Here is a 24,985-nt window from a genome sequence, read left to right on the forward strand (position 1 = left end):
CACTAATTTTGTGAGTGCACCATAAACTTGCCCCCCCCCCAAAAAAAAAGAGTAAAAATGGGGGCTTGAATAAATTAAATCACTCAACCTGTGATGAAATAGAAACTGCACCTTAAAAAAGGAAAAAAAAATCACAATGATGCACCTCGACCTTCTAAATTTACTATCTACACATTGTAGAGTACCCATGATAAAACTAAGAACTGGGCTTTCAAGAACAATGTCACATTTGGATTGCAAATAAAGATTCCTTGACATTTGCTCCTGAGACGATTGCTCTTCTGGAGAAAGATCCTTAAAGCCAAACATAACCCCAACCTCTAACCCAATGCTAATCCTACACTGAAGAACCAACACCCATGTCATAACACTAACCCTAATAGGGAAGGAGCAATTGACCCAGAAGCAAATGTTGCATTATTACAGAAGGGGGGAGGGAGATCACAATAGATAGGAAAAGCGGGGGGGGGGGGAGATCAGAAATGGGAGGGGGGTCACAAAAATGGAGATGACAATAAAAAAAGGGTAGGCAGGACACATAAGCATCACTAAAGAGCAAAAATTTATCATTTTCCAAGGGATTTATTTCTCAAAAGAAAATGTACAAAAAAAATGACCAGCAGCCAAGAAGATTCATTCAAGTAAGGTGGTTGCCATAGCAGCTGACCTCTCAATTCAATGGAGCAAACCCCAAACCTCACAAAATGGCCAGCAGCCTGATCTGAGCTGGTGGCCTTCTTGACAGAATCACACAATACATGATGCCACTACCCGGAGTCTAATTTTTAAGTGTGCAGGGTGGGGCACTGGACACTGCCGTGCATGATATACCCCATCCTTGATGTAGGTGCTTTATTTTCAAGTTCAATGATACCCTGCATAGCTAAGGGTATGAAAGACAATGCATTGATTTTCCAAGCAATTTTTTTTTTTTTTGGGGGGGGGAACTTCACCTACATAATCTACATTCCCCCCCCCCCATCTTTTCTCTTCCCTACCAAATGAATCAGTGTGTTAATCTTCTTTGTAGTCTCTCTATTCACCCTTGGACAATACTACCACCTAATTGCCTTTAATCTGCTCCCTATCTCATTACCCCCTCCTCCCCTCTTTTTACAAGTTTACCTGTGAATCCAGTTAATTGCAATCTCTCTCCATATCTCCATGTACTATCCGTCCAAGGGAGCATTTCATGAATATTCATATCAGTGAATTTCACAGTCAGATGTTATAAGCTACTGTAAATCAATGCATCTGATTGGCTGAGAGCAAATTAGTGATAATCACTGATAAAACTCTTCATGAAATGCTCTCCATATCCTGTCAATCTTTCTTTATTTCACATCCTTTCAACATTTATTCTCCATGACTGATATGTTTTAAATTTATTATAATTGTATTATATTTATTTTTAAAAAATGAGTATTCGATTATTATGATTAATCATTGTCACAATCCTTTTTGTTTTTAATTTAAATATATTTATTTTCTTTTGTTTTTATTTTTATTTATTTTATCTCAGTTTTATTAATCTGTTTATTCATTCTTTAAAAATCTATTTATCTATTTTGGGGGGAGGGGTTCTTTTCAATTGAGCAAATTAAAGATTCATAATTGTACAAATAAATACACACTTTTCTGTACATGATGCAATTATGTTCCTATGAACTTCAATGAACACTGCATTTTGGTGAAAAGAAAGAAACCGAAAAGAAGAACAATTTGATGTTTTTTTTTTTTTTCTCTTTTTTTCCGTCAAGAGGACACCTAATGTTTGTACTTACAGTATTCATCACGCCTTTCACACAACCCTGAGAGATAAGGCAAGGGGCAGTTGGAAAGACATGGCTTGTGAATCTAGACCTAATGGGTTAAATCCTCAACATAGGCTCATCCAGAGGAAGTGCACTTTATAATCCCACAATGGTTTAATAATGGTCTATCAATCATAACAGCACAATGCATGTATTCTAGTTGTGAAGCACAATGTCAAATTTCAGAGACGCCACCAAATAAAATGTAGGAAATCATTCCTTCAGCCAAAGGGTCAATAACAAGCAATGTCACATTTCAGAAATGACAATAAAAGTCTGAAATCCCTTTCACACTGGGATGAGGGAAGCCACTTCTTTGGCAAAAAGGTCATTGAGAAGCAATATCAATTTTCAGAGACAGCGCCCTATGAAATTTAGCAGACTTGTTCTGGAAGGGTGTAAGGGAACAATTTCTTCTGCAAAAGGGACAATGACAGTTGGAACAATCTGCAAGGAGAGATCATCCAACCACACTCCTTACCTACAAAAAGAAACTTTAAAAACTGGGTTAACAATAGGCTAGAATATCCGTGCCACACTTTCAATCTATTATAAAGTGAGGATACTGTTGACACTCAGAGAAACCTCCAACTCTGGCTCCTTCTCATAGGAAATGTCACCATCCTTTATTCACAGTGAGTGAATCCCTAACTAGAATCAATTTGTTTAGGTTTGTTCATGAAACAGTGTGAGTTTTTATGAAATAAGTGTTCTAAGACCAGTACAGAACTTATGTAAATTTGAAAGACATCTCGATCACCCAAATCAGACAAGCCAAGTTACATCAAATGCCTTCCAAAATAAAGCAACCTCTCTAACCAAGTGAATAAATCCAAATTCTTGTATGACATTAAATGTTCTGAAAAAAGTACCAGATGATTCAATGATTGAAAAACACATGGGAAAAAAACAAATTGGAGAATTCAGAAGGCTGACTATGAGGTAGATCACTGTCCTATCCACAAACCTAAATACAAAAGAATAGCCAAACACCACCTCAAGCCAAGCCCCAGGACCTGGTTCAGAAACTCCAACTTCCCTGAGGTGATAGACATGCAAGGTTCCTGTGAAAGATGTTTATTAGATGAAGGGTTACAGATGTCATACTTGATTGTTTCCATGTCAGGTCAAAGTTGGGGATGAGACGAGAAATGATCAACTAGATCTAGATCCACCAAGAATTGTTCTGACACAACAAATAGGCCAACACACTCATACAAGAAGAATACCAAAGAAGTCAATTCCACAAGACGAAAGTTTAGCTGGCATTAGCCATATATATCAGAGAACCATCATGTCTCTCAATTCATACCACCTGTAACGGCACCAGAAATCAGTAAAACAATCAAATACAAAGACAACTCATAAAACATTACCATTTGAATGTCCAATAGAAAATATGTGAAGCATTAGCGAGAAAAACTAAATTTCTTCAGTCAGTACTTGGGGATTTTCACAACATTACCAGACACCAGATACACATTGATTCACATGTGGTTAAAACACATTTCCAGAATTCAGGTAGGCTCTTTTCAAGCACTCATCAACATTTCTTTTCTGCCCTTCTTTGTGCAGACAGACACAAATGGTTGACTAGGTCTGGGTCAATTTAAAGTGCAACCAATCCTTAATCAGTCTTGATTGATGCCTCCGTGCCTGAAAGTCGTCTTGGCTAAACTGCCCATTGATGAAATTTGACAAACATGCAAGAGGCCAATTGCAAATATCGATCAGGGTGAACACGAAACAGTGAATAAGCAACACTCCTGTATAATTCCTTGAAAAGCAACTGACAATTTGACATTGTGCTCCAGAAACTAGAATCAAGACTAAAATGTATTGGTATGGTTGATTTAGCATTTTGTCCCCCCTTTTTACACATTGTGGCACAACAATTGAAGTGCACAATCCTCATAACAATGGGTGAAAACTTAATACTTTACTTTTGATCTTGAGTGGATACATATTTTGGGCAGACGAACCGATATTGGGTCACAAATCACATCATTCCAAGCAGCAGTCCATTATCTCTACACATTGTGTGATAACGTGATGAATACATGCTTGCACAAACATGAGGTTTATAGCAAACGGGGAGAGGATCAACAAAATTGATTCAAATAAGTCCGTCCAAAAAAATCAACATGTACAGAAAAGAGAATTATTTTGTAACATTAATACCACTTTCTCATGTGGTTCTGCAATTAATTAAAGATAATGTGATTGAAATCTGTAAACATAATCACAAATTGCTTTTTTAAAGAATTTGCATATGTATTCATTGCACATTATTATATCAGTCGCGGAGAATATCATGTTGAGAGGGTGTAAAAAAAAAGATGAATTCAGAGTGACAGTTACGGGTAGAATGGATCGTACAGGGAGGTAAAAGAGAGACTGCAATTAATGGATGAACAGATAATGCTAGCATTTTAGAGGAGAAGTCAAAGAGGAAAGTAAAACATGAGGGGAGGAGGGTGGAGTAATGGTATTGTTTTGATTGATTTTCATAGAAAGAATTTCATTCCACAAAGTAAAGAAAATGTCATGGATTTAAAAAGTACAATTTAGATATTTCTGCCCAATATTTCCAGAATAGTTGTTGCCCCAGAATACCATAATTGCTGGAAAACCGTTTTGCATTGTCTCACATCATCTAGGCTACGCAAGATATCATTGAAATCATCAATAAAGCACTTACATTAGGGAAGTTGTATATCATGTACAGAAGTGTCCAGTGCCCCTCTCTACACACTGAAAAATAGATCTCTTGGTAGTGACGTCACTAATTGTGCGATTCTGGCAGGAAGATCCCAGCTCAAACCAGACAGGAAGCCATGTTTGTGAGGTTCAGGGCCTACTGCCATCAATGGGACGAGGTCAACTGCTATGGTCCTCCAACTTGAATGAACCTTCTTGGCTGCTGGTCTTACATTTTTCAGGATAAAAAAAAAAATGAAATCATGAATACAAAACAAGTATATAGTATTGACAATCATACACTATCAGAGCTGCCAACCTGGGGAGCGTTTCATGAAAGGACTTGTCGGAGGTTTTATCCGACAGTTACCATAGTAACAGTGCCTCACAGCCAATCAGAGTCAGAGAAAGATGTCAGATCTGACAACTTGTCGGACAAAAATGTTGATGAAACGCTCCCCTGAACAAGGACATTTCAGTATTTTGAATGCTGAAGATCATTATTTTGGTTAGGAAGTCAATGTTTCCACAGAAATACCATAGGATAAACTTAATAAAACTGAATATTTTGAAATCAGAAATTTGCATGAAGCTATCGGTATTCTTCTCATTTTCAGAAATAATTACTGAAAATCAGTACTTGTTGGCATCTCTGCATAATAGGGCAGGTCCAAGCTACCTGACATAACAATATTATACTATCTTAAGAGACATGTCCTTGGAGTGTTTCACAAATATTTTAAGAGTGAATAAAATTTACACTGGCTTGTAGAAAATAATGGATCATTGTATTGGTTGGATCATGCTCATGCCACAGGACATGCTCTACTGTGTAGGAGTCAATGAGACTAGGCATTAAATACCATGTGCGTGCCAACAACTTAACGTTGGATTTACCTATTTGTGAAACACTTCCTATAATTGTTTTGCCAGAGTTATATACTTTTGAAAAATAGAAAACAATATGAAAGCACTTTCAAGCACCTCCTAATATTAGGCGTATACACTGTGAATTTCTTTGATAATAAAATAATAATTAAAAAGAGAAACACATGACTGGCAACGTATATTATTGGGACAATGGAAAATTTGAAGCAAACTAGAAGGGATTCTCAGATGCATCCAGTCAAAATTTATGCCTAGGCCATTGCCAGACTAAGAATATATTACAGATCTAACTGCTAAACTTTCAAATTATGACCTTTGACCTTGTGACCAAAATAATCTGATCAAACCCTCACTCACACTGTATACACATTGGAGCCAAGTTTAAAATCAATCCCTCAAACAAATACTGTTACTATATTACAAATAAATTATTGTACTTCCAATGTGCATACAGGAAACAGGTTCTTTAAAAATGTTGAGAACAAGATATTCAATTATTTGACCTTTGACCCCATGATCTACAAATCTAATTAGATCTTTGTCCCATACTTATGCATAAACAAAAAAAGTTTGAAGCTGAACTATCAGATGATTTGTATTGTGAGAACAAGATATATAAAAAAATGACCTTTGTAACCTTTGAAATTGTGACCCCAACATCTAATCAAATTAATGTCCCTCCATTATACTAACATGATGGAAGTTTGAAGATGATCCCTTAAATAGTTTTTTTTCTTTTCAGGAATATAATGACATCTGTGACCTTTGACCCCATGACACCAAAAGTTACTCCAACCAATGTCATTTTCAAGTTGATCCATCTTAGTTATAGGATGAAAACGAGATGGCCAGACAAATTTCGCGTTGCAGAAAAAATAATTAATAAACCACATCAAACATTGAATGACCATTAAATACCCCTCAACATTTTGCTAAAATAGTTGCAATGAAAATGCAACCAGCATATCATTTCATTAATTTTTTAGTTCCCTGCAGATACACTTTGAAGTGTTATGATGCTAACATTAATTTCAGCTAATGAAAATGAAAGGAATCGCATCTTAATGAATAACGTAAGAAAACTCCATCAGCATTAACTTTGAATATAAAATCAGTTTTTGAGCATTTATTTGCCTGACATGAGTTTTCAAATTATTGCATCATTTTGGAATTTTCCCAGGCATTGTAAATTTGGTCTAAAAAAAGATGCATTAGTTTTAAAAGTAAAAATTTGGCTAGTAAAATCATTTTTGCGCTGCAGAACTGTCAGAAAATGTTGGGGGGTGAATCTTTGTGTTAAACAATTCTACGACAAGTAGGTCCAGGGTAAAAAACCAGAGATAAAACTCAATAGGCAAAAACTCTGGAAAACCTTTGGATCCACTTTTGCAGAATAGCTTAAAACAAAGTTTAAAAAAATACTAACTTCTTCACAAAAAAGTTACAAATTATGTTAACTCCTAAACTCCACTAACATAGACAACAGATAATACAGATACTTTGAACTGTCAGCAAAGAAATAGCTTGGACCTGCTCTTTTGAGGTATACACAAGTCTTTATCAATATATTTAAAAAGGAGTTTCATAAATACCCTCCCTTGCCGTGTATATGGTCCTATTTACAGATGAACCAGATTTTTGGTAAATTAACTTATTTTGCATTGCAGCATTTTGTTCTGAATCATTCAAATCAAGCCAAAATTTCAGTATAAAAGAGAGGTAGAAACTGTCCCATTTCTCAAATCATATATCATATAGTCAATCAAAACGCATATTTTCGCATGTCATAAATTGTGTAAATGGGATAATAAATATGGCAAGTGAGGGTAAAGAATTACAACAATGATATCTTTGTTATTATGGTAACTACCGTGGTAACAGGGCTTAGCAGCCAATCACAATCAAGGTTTTTCATGCTAGTTACCATAATGACAAAGTCAACCATAAGGTCTTTATCAAATTGTATATATGTAAATATATGTACATATGTATACATGTATGTGATCAGCCACACAAAAACCAACAATATTGTCTCTGGGGAAAGTATGAAGTTGTAAAATAAGTTGACATAAAGAAGCTTTTCACCACTGTATTCTGGACTGCTTCAAAGTTTTACCTAGATCACAACATGCACATCTCATGCTTGAGTGAATCTCGGGCTCCATAACACGAAGGTTTGCAATCACTCGCTAAATACCAATGACCAATCAAGATCATCGTTGCATGCGCACTCTGTTTAAAATATTGACCGGGAACCAATCAGTGCGATTCTTTCATATTTGCAATTCACCGCAAACCTTTGTGTTTCGAATCTTGCTTTCTCCTTATTTTCAGAAGCTCTCACTGAATTTCTTCTACACACAAGTTTCTGTGTGGGTTATTTTTTATCAATTTTGACAAGTTTTGAATGTGCTCTTTCAAGGTCAATTAAATTCTCAAAATTCATATTGGGTGACTCACTGCTGGTTATTGGGGGTGGCAAATCACATATCAATAAAGGGGGAACCTCTCTGAGCAGTGAATGCTTGCAAATGTAGTGAATTTGGGATTTCACGATGAGACTGTTTCATAAAGCTGTTCGTAAATTAAGATAGACTTTAAGAACGAATAGTGATCCCTTCTTGTGGTAAATGATATTCACCATTAAATGTTCACTGGTGATTATTTAGCATGTAAGAAAGGTTCACCAGTCATTCTTAAAGTTGCTCTTAACTTAAAAACAGCTTTATGAAACACCCACCAGGGTTCATAAAAGTTTGCAAGAAAGTTCTTTAAACATTTTTCATTGTTGCAAACTGTTTTCCTCATCGCAAAGAAATTTTGAACATGTTCAAAATTTCTTTGCCTTTACAAATGGTAATAAGACGGCGTGGCTGAAGTTCTTTTTGATTTGCCAATATACTAGCGATCAGTTGGCTCCTGTATAAATTCAACCCACTGATAAACAAATTTGTATCAAATGTTTATAAACATATTAATTTCAATTTTGAAGTAGTTCACAATCGCAAATAGATTTTGGTGTCATTAACAAACATTCGCACGAGTTTGCATTACTCGTCAGAAAAGTTGGTGAATCTCAGATTCCCAACATTTAAAAACATTCACTGCTCAGTGAGATACCCCCTGAAATATTTCTCTCCATGGGCCAAGTCCGCAGGTGGAGTGAAGTAGGATCCGTCTGATCACGTCATCCTGGCTTGTTTGTACGAACCAATGTCTCCTTCCAGCTGGGCCAAGACTGTAGGTTGAATGAAGTTACATCCCTCCGATCACGTCATCCTGGCTTGTTCACGTCTCCTTCTTGCTGGGCCAAGACTGCAGGTTAGAAGAAGTTGCATCCCTCTGATGATGAATGCCATCCAGGTTTGTTTAATACAAACCAATGGCCTGGGGTTGAGGTGTGAGGTATGCCCCCATGGGTGGTGTGTTGCCAGAGAGTGCGTTGTGTTGAGGATTTAGTAGATGAGGTGGCAGCTTTGCAGATTGGCACCTAATTTAAGGACTAATGATTTAAAGAAAATGGACACATTATCAGCACTGAGAAATTTCCTTATAACATATTTGATATACAAGAAAAGGAGTTGATCAATTGGATCAATTTTTCTCTAATAGTACTACTAATAATGTTGTGGATTTTTCAACTACATATACAATGAATAGTTTTTCAAAAAAACAGACATTCATTTGATACTAGTTGATTGAACGCATACAACCTCTGACCTTTACCTAGTGACCTAAAATTAAATTTGCCATTTTCCGATACCTGATGACCATTATATGAAGGTTTAATGGAATAGAAGCTTTTCATCTTGAAAAGTTCAAATCCTAACCATCGTTAAGTTTATGATACAACATTATGGTCGAAGTTCATTGATCCTACATGAACTTTAACCTTGATCAGGTGACCTGCAACTCATATCAGATGGTCAGTGATACTTAGTTACCCTTATGTCCAAGTTTCATGAAATGGATTCATTTAATTTTATAAGTAATGATGACATTTCAAAACTTAACCTATGTTAAGATTACAAATATAGAGTGAAATCGCTCAACAAAGCAGTGTGTATACATTGGATTTGGAGTCCCAAATTTCGAGAAATTCACGTAATTCAGGAAGAACGCGGAAATGGCAATTTTTTAGGTAGAAAAATTCAAATTTCAAACATTAAAAATAAAACCAAGTAAAGAAAACTATGCGTAGGAGTTAATGACATCTTTGTCAAGCTCTATCTTTTGCTTTCTGAAAAAAGAACACGAAATGTAATGTTTAGAACACCAGAGAATACACAATGTTATTTTAGGAAATAGAAAACTTGGGTCTCTTAAGACTTCACATAAAAATATTGCATCCTGTATAAGGATACAGGGTTGTCATAATGATGTAGAGTCAACCTTGAGATGGTGCTGTTCAAAGTGGGTGTGGCAAAGTGGTTTTAATGAATGTCTTACCTTAAACCCCCTGCTTCCAAGTCCCCAGATGTATTGAATGCCTTGGTAAGAGCATCAAAAGCATTTGAGACATTGTCCCCTTCTTGTACATCCTGGTCATCAATCGATATGATTCGCAGGGTCTTAAGGCCACCGCACACCTTACGACTGTTCGCGATCCGATTTTGGAACAAATCGCATTTTGCTCATTTTCTGAAAATGTGAATGGAACATATCATTTTATTTAAGGTTTTAATTAATGGAAAGAATACTAATATAACCATTTTGAAAGATTGCAAGCCTTTATTTCTGAGTAAAGGCCAAATTAGTTTCAAATCGTAGCCAATCGTACGATTGATATGACGTCATTACGACTGGATATTAAATTCGCTTTTATTCCAAGAAGGATGATAGCATAGTCACAGATTTCAACATAGGTATTCGTACGATGGTTTAGAACATTACACAGGAGGATATTCCAAGTCTCAATGTTAGCATCAAATTCTACTACAGTTTATTCTGAAATCGGGTCGCAGACCAATCGTAAGGTGTGCGGTCGCCTTAAGACGGAGAATATATCTACAGAAACAAGAAAGGAATTACAGAGAACTGTCAAAATGTAAACAACATAGAGAGCATGGTTTTTGGGAAAAAACATTTGTAATTTTGCTTGAATAAAAAATTGCTTGTAATGGTAAAAATGTGTTAAAGTCTACCATGTCTACAATTTTGGCAGCCGGTTTAAAGATGATGTCAAAGACATTAACAACAACCTTGAAAAAGTTATTAAGGTATACAACATGCTAATCCCTTTTAATGATTTAATTTAATAATCGTGATGTCTAAATTTGATTTTCAATATAGTTAGAAAGCTAAAATAAAAACAAAACCGTACTTCATATCATCAGTATTTGCATAAGCTTTCAGGAGGGACATGAAATCCTGTGACTTGTTGACAGACCTAACATTTTCATTTGAAACACTTTTCTTGCAAACTAGTTTTTATTTTTCTTCTAAAAAAAAAACAACTCCTTACCTATTGTAAATGAGTAGTGCCCTCTTCTTTCTTCTTGTTCATATTGGCATGACAACAATGACTTAAAAGCTGAGATCTGTGGTCGAATCCAAGGATGGTGCCGATGATGTCATATGAACATTCAAAAGGATGCCTTGATCAAACAGACCTTGCCTCGTGCTCTGTGGACTCTTCATATAACCTATTAAAATGAATGAGACAAGATAATGAAGTGATAAATGGAGTTCTTGAAGCAGCCTAGTACACTGAAAATAAATATTACTAATAATCTTTAAAAATACACAAACATAGTCATTCTGAAAATCCTCGCAACAGGGGAAAACAATTATAAAAACTCTTTTTTAAAGGACAAGTCCACCCAAACAAAAAGTTGATTTGAATAAAAAAAGAAAATCCAACAAGCATAACACTGAAAATTTCATCAAAATCGGATGTAAAATAAGAAAGTTATGACATTTTAAAGTTTTGCTTAATTTCACAAAACAGATATATGCATATCCTGGTCTGTATGCAAACGAGGAGACTGATGATGTCATCCACTCACTATTTCTTTTGTATTTTTTTATAGGAAATATGAAATATTCTAATTTTCTCCTCATTGTCAAGTGATACAACGATTAATTCCTCCCTAAACATGTGGAATTAGCATTGTTTATATATGGTTCAGTCAAGTTGGTCCTTATTGTCAAATCTATAAACAAGGCAAACGCCAAGCGTTGTCTCGCCTGCATATTGCAGTCCTGAAGAGACTGCATGTCAAAACCATGCTATATGACTTCTGAGGCTGTCAGCAATTTAGGGGGTGAATTGTGGTTCTGACAGTTTACATATGCATAAATGGTATAGGCCTACTTTATCTTTAGAAAATCAGAACACTAAGAATGCTGTTAATACTATGAAGCTATAATTATTTCCATGCAAGTAAGGAAATGAATGTTAGTGAAAAAGAATGTAATTAATAATAATGTGAGTAAAATTGTAGAATTAAATTAATTATTAAGGTGTTATGGCAAACTTATTGTTTGAAAAAATGGAGGAAAGATTGTGCATGAAAGATAAATATAAAAACTTATTGTGTGTGATTTTTAGCCATCTTGCCTTCATTTTAGCAGTAGGGTTTATTAAATTAATCTGTGTGCATATGATAAGTAAATGATGCAAGAGTGAAGTACTACAAGATAAAATAAGTAATAGGGTATGAGTAGGAAGTTTAAAAGAGTGCAGTTTTTTATAAGCACATTTTGATTAAAGGCTATGATAGATGTGAGGGCAAAATGTCCTGCACCTTCAAGAGATGGACCTCTGTTACGAGTGGCGATCCCACCTCGAAGCTATAGAAAGTTATTGTATGTACAACACAGCACAGTGCCAGTCATGGAAAGTTCATTGACCTTTGACCTTTATCAAATTCAACTCATATTTGAACTTGACCTGCACCTTCAAAAGATGGACCCCTTGTATGAATATGGCAATCCTACCTCGAAGATATAGAAAGTTATTGTGTGTACAGCACAGCACATTGCCAGTCATGGAAAGTTCATTGACCTTTGACCTTTGACCTTATTCAACTTTGGTTCACATTTGAACTTGACCTGCACCTTCAAGAGATGGACCTCTGTTATGAATTTGGCGATCTCACCTCGAAGCTATAGAAAGTTATTGTGTGTACAACACAGCACAGTGCCAGTCATGGAAAGTTCATTGACCTTTGACCTTATTCAAATTCGACTCATATTCGAACTTGACCTGTGCCTTCAGGAGTTGGACCTCTGGTATGAATTTGGTGATCCCACCTCGAAGATATAGAAAGTTATTATGTGTACAACACAGCACAGTGCCAGTCATGGAAAGTTCATTGACCTTTGACCTTATTCAAATTCGACTCATATTCAAACTTGACCTGTGCCTTCAGGAGATGGACCTCTGGTATGAATTTGGTGATCCCACCTCGAAGATATAGAAAGTTATTATGTGTACAACATAGCACAGTGCCAGTCATGGAAAGTTCATTGACCTTTGACCTTTTACCTTAATCAAATTCGACTCATATTCGAACTTGACCTGTGCCTTCAGGAGATGGACCTCTGGTATGAATTTGGTGATCCTACCTCGAAGCTATAGAAAGTTATTGGGTGTACAACACAATTGTTGACGACGACGACGCCGCCGGAAATAGTGATACCTATGTCTCGCTCCGCTACGCAGGCGAGACAAAAATGAAATATTGTATAATTCAAACAATAAAAAACAAAAGAAATACTAGTAGTGAGTGATGGACATCATCGACTGACTCACCTAGTTGTGCATATCACTGTTTAGTGAAAAATAAGCGAAACTTTAAAATGTCATAACTTTCTTATTTTACATCCAATTTTGATGAAATTTTCAGCACTATGCTAGTTTGACTTTTCTCTAAATTTATTCAAGTCAGCATTTTCCTGGGGTGGACTTGACCTTTAAAGAAAAAAAAAACTGTTGAATATGATAAACAAAAGTTTCATGGGTGAAATTTGATAGTAACTTCTCCATATTCTCCAGAAACAGCATACTTAATGTCTGCAATGTGTTTGCAAATTGCACACTTACCTCCTGCCAGGACACTGCCTGTGACGAAGGTTGGTGTGGCGGTCAGAGGACTTCAGATGTCCTTCCTGATGTAGATCTTGTCAGTTGATGCAGCACAGTTTCTTTGTGACTTATCCCTTGTCTTCAGGTGAGACATCTCACACTGTACAGTTGCTTGGGGTGAGAGAAGGAGCTGATGTGTTTGTCAAGATAGGAAATTTTAGTAGAACACTTTTTTGGCATAAGGTAGAGAATTTTGTCGCCATTTGGAGACAAGCACTCATACCTCAATTTTGAGGGAAATACTTTTTTTTGTGACTTGATAATCTATCAAGTGATTTCCAGTCTGATTTCAGATTTGACTCTAAGAAGCTCTCTATCCAATGAGAAAATGAAGCCAACGGGCCATGTCAAAAGGAAGATTATTCTTTTGGATGCATTATATGTAGTTTAGTGTTGCTGTTGGAGCACAAACCTATTTTGCCTTCCATGTCTTCATCAAATATTCTGATTCGACAAAATTTGTCCAACTTGAATTGAATTGAATTTGAATTGAATTGAATTGAATTGAATTGAATTGAATTGAATAGAATTGAATTGAATTGAATTTATTCAAACCAGTCAAAGGAGAACAAAATACAAACAAAATAAATGGTTACATTATAAAGAACTAAAACAAATGATAGGTTTGGGACCCCAAAGAAGCACAGCTTGTAATCAGGGGCCCCTGCATAAGATATTTTACTCAAACATGGAATAACTATGAAAAGAAGGAAAAAAAAAATACAAGGTATTTAAAGATCACAACAGGAACATTACCCACACGCAAGCATACACACACTCACACACCCTTACACACACATTCACACTCCAAACATGTCACCCCCAGGTGCAACTAACAACTGGTCTTAAATTTATCAAGTAGGTATTTATGACATAATTTCTTAAACCGAGACAGGGTACTGCTACTTCTTATATCAGCAGGACACATATTCCATTCTTTAACGCAAATTGTTCTGAAGGATTTCAATGTAGCATTAATTCTAGCATAGGGTTGGTGAATAAGATGTCTCTGACGTGTGTTATAATTATGAATCTTTGAATTAACCACAAAAGTTTCTTGTAAAAAAGAACAATGCAAGGATTGGTATTTATACATGAAAATAACACAATTCAGCGAGACCATTTCATTATATGGTAACATATTCAACTGCAAAAAGAGCGGGGAACTTGGAGCCAGATAATTTGAATTTGTTACATATCTTATAGCTTTCTTTTGAAGAACTTGTAGTTTACGTACATGAGTCCTATATGTATTCCCCCAAGCAATATTGCAATACATTAAATGTGGCACAATTAGAGCATTATATAAAGAAACCAATGTTCGTTGAGGTAAGAAATATCTTACTTTTGATATCACACCAACATTACGAGATACTTTAGAAAACACATTATTAAGGTGATAATTCCATGACAAGTATTCATCAACTGTGACACCAAGAAATTGCACACCTGAGCTGAATTCAATTTGTCGACCACCAACTATTATTGGATCTATATTATCAAAGACCCTCTTTCCCTTTTGTTTTACTTGTATTCAGTAACAGCTTATTACAACAAAACCAGGCAAAAACATGACAAATTTCAGTATTTACCTCCCGAATAAGACTTTGCAAGTTCTTATGAGAATGTAATAAACAGGTGTCATCAGCATATAAAGAATATGTAAGCAATTTGGAAGAATTAACAATATCATTAATATAAATTAGGAAAAGCAGCGGACCAAGAACCGATCCTTGCGGTACTCCAAATTTAATATTTCTATATTCTGAGCTGACACCATTGATAACTACAAATTGTGACCGGTTTTCTAGATAGCTTTTAAACCAGTTTAAAGCCATCCCACGAATGCCATAATATTCAAGTTTAATTAGGAGTATACTGTGATCAATGGTGTCAAAGGCTTTACTTAAATCAAGGAATGCAACTTGTATCATTGACAGCTACATGTAATAACACATGAGACTTGTCCTAATAGCAGTTTCATTCTTATTATGCTGTTGTGCTGGTGTAAATAATAAAAAGGATGAAAATGATATTGAAGCAGACCTGCCAAACTCTGGGAATGAAAAATTGTATTCTGTGATAAAAAAAAAACAGTATTTTTCCCCAAAAAGTGTATTTCATAATAAAATGCGAGGCGCACTCGCTCATCACGGCGCTCAAGCTACATGCAAGCTAAAATGTGCACTGCTCTTGCAGATGAAAAAAAAAACATTGAAACATGTGTACATCTCACTCTGGTTTTAACAAAATGATTGAAAAAAGTTACCTGAAATTACATTGATCTAATAACCATATTTGTATAAGTTTTATGAAATAGAGACATATAGAGATGACTTTTCTCAATAAATTTTGGAAAAAAAACATATTTTTCAAAGAAAAAGCGTACTGCTGTATTTTGGTTGCAAAAACGTACTTAATACGCCAAAAACGTACTGGTTGGCAGGTCTGTTAAAGGTACTTATGTTTTCTAATACTACCAGTGGATAAGAAATATATCTACAAGTAACATTTTCTATCTGACCAGAAAAGGGTGTGTCAACAGGCTCAAAAAATCAAGAAGTTACAAGGAAGTTGTAAATATCTAGTAAAACCTGAAACCTTAAAACACAAAACTACATGTAGGTTTAATTACAAAGGGGTGGCTCCAGTCATGGAATCTTTTCGACTCAGGATTATTCCTATGATTGAAAGAGTGGTGGGACAAGGTAATGAAAGGAAGAAATTCAATTTTAAACTCTTCTGGGAAAGGTGCCTGCACTAGCTGGCAGTATTATCATTTTATCATTAAAAAGAAACACAAACCTGAGCTTTTTCTCTACAAGCTAAGACAGGTTTGGCCATCATCTGAGCCTGGTTCATGCCCCGAGCAGCAGAGTATTTGATCAGGTGTTCTTCTCTCAACTTCACCAGCCTCGAGTCTTGACCATTGCAGTATCTATCATAGTGACTGTCATCCCCATGGATGCTTGAACTTGTAACAACTTCTCCACAGTTTCATTGTTAATCTGGACCAAACTCTTTGCATCTGGAAGAGTAACATCTGGGGAAATATCTGTAATTTATAATGCTTCTTAAAAAAAGTAGTGCCCCCATACGAAAAACCCCTGAAAAACAGCGGCTTCAAAAGGGGAATCCAGTATGAAGAACGAAAATGTGAATGAAGGGGGCCTAGAAGGAGAAACAGGTGGAGCGCCTCTGGCAGTCTCACCAGCATCACACGATTCATTTTCAATATACATTGTAGCAGCAGGACTCACTTTAAAAACTAAGTACCATAACATAATTATTCACAAAAAACACCATTCATATATGATACAATACTACGTTCATGGACAATAAATGACATTTGACCACTATCATTTGACCTAAGACTTGTCAGTGATACATGATTACCCCTACAGATGTATATCCACATTTTATAAACTATATCTATAAACTTTGAAAGAAATGACAGCAATCTAATAATTACCTCCAAAATGGCCAGTCCATTGACCTTTGACTTTGGTCATGTGACCTGAAACTCGCATGAGATGTTCAGTGATACTTCACATTCAAGTTTTATGACCTACATGTAGATCCATAAACTTTCAGAGTTATGATGGTTATTCAACAAATACCCCCAACATGGCCAAAGTCCATTGACCTTTGACCTTGGTCATGTGACCTGAAATTTGCACAGAATATTTAGTGATACTTGATTTCTCTTTTGTCCAAGTTTTATGAACTAGACCAATAAACATTCAAAGTTATGACAATTTAACAAATACTCTCCTCAGCAAATGTAACATACATGTAAAATGATAAATGCAGAAATGCAGAAAAACTAGATATCAAGCAAAGCAACATCATACACTTTTATATTATTTGTACTGTACAATAGTTTACTTCCATGTACATGTATAATCTCTATTCTGACGTCATTTAGCCTGAATGTAGAACAAGTGCCAGTCAATGATCAAACTGTTAGAGCCAACCTTGAAAACCTTGGTCTCAGTCAAGTTTTTACAATTAAGCAATAACACACATTTAAAATGAGATATATATTGCATAAATTCAGGGCATCTGATTTTTGGTCTCCTTTGGTTGTGGCCTGGGTTGTAACTTAGTGTACATCGACATTCTCCCATCCATTTTGAAATTGGACAAAAAAGCTCCCTTTGTAATTCAGTTTGACCTCTCTTTATATCCGACCTCTCCTTATCCGGATCTCTCTATTATCCAGACACACACTTGCCAAGATAAATTTTTTTTCAATCTAGATTCTAGACCATGGGGAAATGAGATTTCAATCTACATGTAAACTCAAAATTCCTATGCAAACTCACTTTGATTACATACATTTTCCAATATAGTCTACCTACAGTCCTACAACCACATTATTTTTAATGAAAATATCTTACCCAAATCACCAAAAGAAAAACAGGATACTTTTCCACTAAATCAGGGCGCAGCACAACCATTTTATCACATTCTCCTTTTTTCTGGGAAAAAAAACACGTCTGCATTTCTGAGGTTGTCAGACACGGGGGGTAGCAGTCCATGTGGAGAGTGACCCCCTCCCCCCCCCCCCCAGGGCACTAGGCCTCAATACAGACAGCGCCATCTATCGTGTTTAAGCTTACAGTCATAACAATGGCTGACTATGCCAAAGTTTTAAGTCCTTCTCTCTTTCGAGGTATGCTCGACGTATACCTCAATCATTTCAGCAGGTAAATTATCCAATAGTTTTTGGTAACCAATCGATTTCATTTCCATAAAAAAACGCCTATAATTTGCAGTGATGCCACTGACACTGCAGTGGATACTGTCTGTGTAGTGTGTACACCCACTACAATAGATTACATGTACATGTAGCTACCATACATTTAGGGGAGGCAGCTACAAATGTAGCTGGGCAGTCCCACGGATACGTAGTGACATTCAGAAACAAGTTTTTAGCATTCAAACAAGAATATCACCCATATTTAAATAGTTATTTGCAAAGAAATGGTACCTGACAGTAGTTGCTGAAACCCACTTTTCAAAATAATAACATTTGTTATTTTTATCCACTGAATTAATGAGATATGAATATTCATAATCATAATTACGGAGTGAAGTAAAATGGACATGCATATTTGAGGAGAAAATATATTGCTCAAACTCTGTGAACTTTAAATGGCTTTCACAATGTTGAGTTATTGATTGAATTCTATGTTGTTCTAGGTTTAATATGCTGCATTACATTAACAAATTTGTGCATTTTTTCATTGATTACAACTTTAAACATAAACCCATACCCAGTTACGGAGTGACATCTGAAATATTCACACACAGGCAACATAAAATGAACTGATATTTTAAAATTTTCTTTTGATATGATGTAACATTATGATCTTCAGATTGTCCAAAAGAAAATTTTACAAAACAAGCAATAGTTTTCTGTTAAATTGAAATTTAGTAAAAAAACAATGTAGTCCCATGAATATAATTTTTTGTAGGGTTTGAATTCTCCTCTATGCAAAAGAAAAAAAAATTGTGGCTAATTTTTATGTTCCCCTTTTGAATTTATGAAATCCCATATGAGTTTTAACAGAAAAATTTGATCCAGATTTGAAATAGAGCCAATATAAATTTTTGGAAAATGTCCACTTTTGCTTGGAATTGCCCAGCTGCGTGTATTTAATATTGGGTCTCCCAGATCCGGATAAACCCCTTATCTGGCATGTCTGGATTGGTGCTGGTCCCAACGTGTCAGGATAAGAGAGGTCGGACTGTATGTCAAAGAAGAGCTTTTTGCAGTACTCCCATACCACTCCCCTTAAAACTTTTATGAGAGCTGTTTATTGCTCCCCTCATAATTATAAAACTGTGAGTCCCTGCTATGCATGCGAGACAAAAAATTAAGTACTGGTAAAGTATAAAAGGAGAGGAAAAATAACTGAAAAAGGAAAAGAAAAATTACAAGCAAAGTAAGAAAAAAGGAAAATGAAAGGAATGAAAAAAGTTTCATCCATTCTTTGAAAGGAAAAAAAAAAGGATGACAGAAAGGAAGGAAAGAAAGCTGGAAAAGATTGAAAATAAAGATAGATGGAATGAAAAAAAAAGGCATGATGTATATATATGTACAATGATGTAGGAAGGATAGAAGAAAGGATGAAGAAGGAAAGAAAGAAAGAAAGAAAGAAAGAAAGAAGAAAGTTCAAACTTAAAATAAAACAAAAATAAATCAAGATAACACAAATATATTTGTTTTCAATAAAATACTCTGAAAACATTTTTTTTAAATTAAGAAATGGTCACAGCGTGCACCTAGTCTTGACTCTTGAGGACGCAATGATGATGACTTTTTAAATCCTGTCATATACTTCTTCATCATTGACGTCTTGAACAGGCCTTCGTAGACATGTAAGAGAACCAGGTAAATAAAGATGGATTTCCCTTGGAAATCCACCTTTTGATGAAATAGTCACGTAAAATATTTTTATTTCATTACTTTCTACACCTTCCTACACCTAATGTGTAGGAAAGTTTAAAAAAATATTCGGTAAAAATGATTCAAAATGAAGGTTTCTTACCAGATTGATGTCGCTTAGATTCCTCGATCCACATGTAAACAACGCAAATACAATGGCGTCGACCCTTGAACCGCTTATGTATTACGTACTTCCGATAAGCAATGGCGTTTTGAAGAACAATTTATAGATAACAAATATTATTTCACGAATATTAAAATTTATTACGTGATTATAAATAATTAGCAATATTAAACTAATAATTTAAAATCACGTAATAAATTTTTATATTCGTGAAATAATATTTTTTATCTATAAATTGTTCTTCAAAACGGCATTGCTTATCGGAAGTACGTAAACGGTTCAAGGGTCGACGCCATTGTATTTGCGTTGTTTACATGTGGATCGAGGGGTCTAAGCGACATCAATCTGGTAAGAACCCTTCATTTTGTATCATTTTTACCGAAGATTTTTTTAAACCTTCCTACGCATTAAAAGTTAGGTGTAGGCACTCATTCAATGAACAAGGTTATGATATAACCTTGTTCTCAGTTATATCTCCATGTGTGGCAAAATAAGGATGGCAATGTTTGGCTTATTTTCTCTTTTTCTTTGGGACAAATACTTGATTTTTTTTACACTGACAGTTTCCATTACACCTATTCGTCATACAACTTGGCCCTTAAGTAAATTTGATTCTTTAAATTATTTTTTTCTTAATTAAAAATAGAGATATGTTCCCTCCAAGACAGTGCGAGGTAGGAAATCTCTCCCGTGGTTTTCACACAGCCTCAAACGAATGGTGAAGAAGAAAATGAGACTTTACAAGAAAACCAAGAAAACCACCCACGGTGCAGCCAAGAAGAGTGCATGGAAGAAGTATACAGACTTCCAGAAGGACTGCAAACAGGCTTTCAAAGTAGCTGAAGAGAATTTCATCCTATCTTCAGTCATGCATGGTTTGGAGGAAAACAATCCTAAGCCCTTCTGGAGATACGTGTCCTCGAAGAGGAGAGATAGAACTGGTACCCCAGCACTAAAGAAGGATGGTAATCTGATCCATGATAGCAGACTGAAGGCACAGATGCTGTTACAACAGTTCAAATCGGTCTTCAACTTGGACACCTTCATCCCACCAGTTGAAACAAGAACTACCAAGCTTGCACGCAAGATTGACGATCTGCACATTTCTGTCTCTGGTGTGGAAAAGCTACTTGGCAAGATCAACATCTCAAAAGCAGCTGGTCCAGACCTTATTCCTAACATCATTTTAAAGGAATGTGCACCCGAACTTGCTCCTGGCATTACAGCGATGTTTAAGCTGTCAGTGGACTCTGGTGCTCTACCCCTCGACTGGAGAGATGCTCACGTATCACCAGTGTTCAAGAAGGGTGATGTCCACCAAACCAGCAATTATCGCCCAGTCTCCCTAACTTCGGTTATTTGTAAGCAACTGGAACATATCATCTGTCGCCATATTATAATGCATCTGGAACGCAATAAGATCTTGTCACCACTCAATCACGGTTTCAGAGCAGGCCATTCTACTGAGACACAGCTCTTGACTGCCGTACACGACTTTCTCACAGCCCATGATAAGAAGACCCAAATGGACATCATTATCTTGGACTTTGAGAAGGCTTTCGACACCGTCCCTCATTCACTTCTACTACACAAGCTGGAAAGATATGGCATCGAAGGTCCTGTGCTTCAGTGGCTCTCATCTTTCCTAACAAAGAGACAGATGAAAGTTGTTGTGAATGGGGAACACTCATATTCAACGAAGGTAATGTCAGGAGTGCCGCAAGGGACAGTGCTCGGCCCCCTTCTCTTCCTTTGTCATATCAACGACTTACCAGACAATGTCAAGTCTACTGTCCGCCTTTTCGCTGATGACTGTCTCTTATATAGAACGATCAAGTCGCAGCGGGATCATGTCAGTCTTCAAAACGATCTGTCCAAGCTGCAGCAATGGGCGATTACATGGGGAATGAGATTCAATGCCACGAAATGCCAAGTACTGAGTACTGATCAGAAGTCATCCTACTTCTATAACATCAATGGTCATATTCTCAAACACATTTCCCAAGAGAAGTACCTCGGAGTCATGCTGTCTGATGACCTTAAATGGACCCCACACATCAGCATGACAACGAAAAAAGCAAATTCCATCCTGGGACTTCTTCGCCGAAATCTCCAGTTTTGCCCTGAGCAGTGTAAACGTACAGCCTACATCTCCCTTGTACGGTCCATTCTCGAGTACGGAGCCTGTGTGTGGGATCCATACTTTCAGAAAGATATCCAAAGCCTTGAAAGGGTCCAGCGCAGAGCCGTGAGGTTCATCACAGGTGACTACACATCTCGCAACCCAGGCAGCATCACCAGCATGAGAGAAAAGCTAAATCTGCCAACACTATCCTCAAGACGACAAGTCCTGAAGTTATCTTCCTTCTTCAAGGTGGTCGAGGGGTTGGTCCCAGCCCTTCCTATTGAGAATTTCTTGACTAAATCAAGGCCAAAACGGAAAGTCAAAACAAAACAATTTAAAGACTTTCAAGCACAGAATATCTTAGAAAGACAAGTAGTGAACCACAATAAAGGTTACACTATTCAATCAACAAACACTGAACAATTAAAACAATCTTTTTTTGTGAGTACCCCTCTGGCTTGGAACCATCTCCCACCTGACACAGTGAACAGCACATCACTAGAGGTGTTCAAGTCAAAGATCGAAAAGAGCTACCTACGATACGACTAAATATCACCGTGCCCTCTCTCACCCGCTGCATTCATACCAATTGGTCCAGCAGTGTACACATCCAGATCCAGATCCAGATAAAAAAATGAAAATTTTCTTGCCATATTATTTTCCACCAATAGAGGGCGTACACAAAAATATGCCCAAAATTAAAGTTTTTGAGCGCTCTAGTGAATACAAAAATTATTCCCAAGTTTCTAATGAAAAATCAATTGCAACTGTATTGAAATTAGTAATTTTGGTCACAAAAGTGATATTTTAATCATTTTTTAAAGTGTGTGCTCTGTACAGCATTGGCATGCCATAGTCCGACCTGTAGATTCCCCACAGGCAGGGTGGTTGCAGTGAACAAGTGGGTGTAGGAAGGTGTAGAAATTAATAAAATAAAAATATTTTACGTGACTATTTCAAGGTGGATTTCCAAGATTTACCTGGTTCTCTTACATGTCTATGAAGGCCTGTTCAAGACGTCAATGATGAAGAAGTATATGACAGGATATAAAAAGTCATCATCATTGCGTCCTCAAGACTAAGTTAGCGTGCACCATTCCAGGACGGATCATGGAAACGTGTCATCCCCCGTACATTTACATGGATAAGATATCGTACGCGCCAGTCAACAAGCGCAGCCGTCATCGCACGGCTCACACACACTAGCGTAGTTGGGTTATTTTTAAGATAACTAAAATCGTACCTCCTGATCCTCTGTTCCAATTCCATGTTAACAGCAACTGCAATTTCCTGTTTCGCATCGTCTAACTAGCACATCAACCTAGCCATCTCTGCAGTTCTGTCATTCTGTACCTAATTCTGAGACAAATTATCCGATTTTTTAATGTTTGGGAGGGATCAAATCTGCCGGGCAAATATCAGCAAAGCCAAAGACACTAAGCCAGAGGGCGCTTCGACATCACAGTGTGATGGCTGCGCTAAAGAACGGTTTGTTGTGAAAATAAGCCTAGCAGAAAAAAAATAATTAAAAAAATATCGGTGAAGATTTGAGCAAAATCCATTTAAGAATAAGAAATTTATCAAAATTTTGGATTTGTGACGTCATAACGAGCATCTGCCACATATGACATTGTTATGTTATGTAATATGCACCAAAATATGCATAAATTTCATTTTCAATGGTTTGTGATGAATTTTATTTTGAGCGGGTGTGAAATCATTTAAGTGAAATAAGTACAATAAAAAACATTTCATTGATTTTTACCATACGATGTGCAGGAAAGCTGTTTATTTATTTATTTATTTATTTATTTATTTTGTTTTTATTTATTTCATACTGCAGGGTAGGCCTGTTCAGTTCTTAAAACTGCTTTACAAAGGCGCCCTGGGGCCCGTTTCTCAACACATGGACAAGTTAGTCATATCTTTATCCACCAACCACGGAGTTAGTTCCAATCTTACTAAACCTGTTTCTCGAAAGGCTTCCTAACTATACCTTGATATCGATACTATCGGTAAAAAGAGCAGACGAGACGTAGCCTTAGTCACAACAGAGCATAATTTTCCAAAAGAATAATTATGACAAAATTGCAAATATTATGATGAATTGGGAAATAAATCTTTTCAAAATAATAGTACAGGTGAATTATGCATCATACATACTTAGACCATGAAGACTGGAGCATTCAATTGCAGAGAAAATTAAATTATGAATAATTAATTTCATGACTAAAAAATCACTTGTGGACGTTGAGATGCCGTACCCCCGGGATACCCAATTTGAATAGTTTACGAAAGTAAACCATAACGGTTTTCTCTGTAAAATGATGATAATTATACGGACTTTTACGATTCCAAACGTCATCAAAATATAGTTTAACGAAATATTTTTAATCATTGATACCGAAAGATACGATATTGGACAAATTATATGCATAAATTAGAGATAGAATTCATCCAACTGTTTATAGGGGTCTGAAAACAGCAAATACGAGTTCAGTTATGGATGGCCTGACGTGGTAGAATCTTTATCGATTAAATCATTTTACTATTTCAAAATGAATGGTTCTGTGGCGTTTACCAACAGTTTTTATAGTTTCTTTGTATTACAATTATCATTGAATGCATTAACCCACTTGTTTTGTGATGTAATTTCAACCTCTATGATTGATTTCGCATGTCATAGTCTACCCACGTGATGCCACTACGTCATTAAGAAAGAAGTTATGACAGGTTCGGAGGTGTCATAAATATTTAGTGAGGTTGTTGTACCCGATCTTGGTAA

The 24,985-nt window shown here is 36.2% G+C and overlaps 1 long non-coding RNA gene across 5 annotated transcripts; it reads right to left on the minus strand.

Moving 5' to 3' along the window:
- Nucleotides 1-6,141: 6,141 nt before the first annotated feature.
- LOC129257641 (uncharacterized) lies at nt 6,142-23,638 on the minus strand. 5 transcript variants are annotated; one of them, XR_010293012.1, is made up of 6 exons: nt 23,444-23,638; nt 16,300-16,537; nt 13,453-13,594; nt 10,867-11,047; nt 9,852-10,043; nt 6,142-8,904 (listed from the first exon to the last, which is right to left on the minus strand). It is a non-coding gene; the product is annotated as an uncharacterized LOC129257641 (long non-coding RNA). The 5 variants fall into 5 exon arrangements; XR_010293008.1 differs by having other exon boundaries at nt 13,453-13,624; nt 16,300-16,549; XR_010293010.1 differs by having other exon boundaries at nt 6,144-8,904; nt 13,453-13,605.
- Nucleotides 23,639-24,985: the final 1,347 nt, after the last annotated feature.

Source organism: Lytechinus pictus, chromosome 3, assembly GCF_037042905.1.
Source record: "Lytechinus pictus isolate F3 Inbred chromosome 3, Lp3.0, whole genome shotgun sequence".
NCBI classification, from domain to species: Eukaryota; Metazoa; Echinodermata; class Echinoidea; order Temnopleuroida; family Toxopneustidae; genus Lytechinus; species Lytechinus pictus.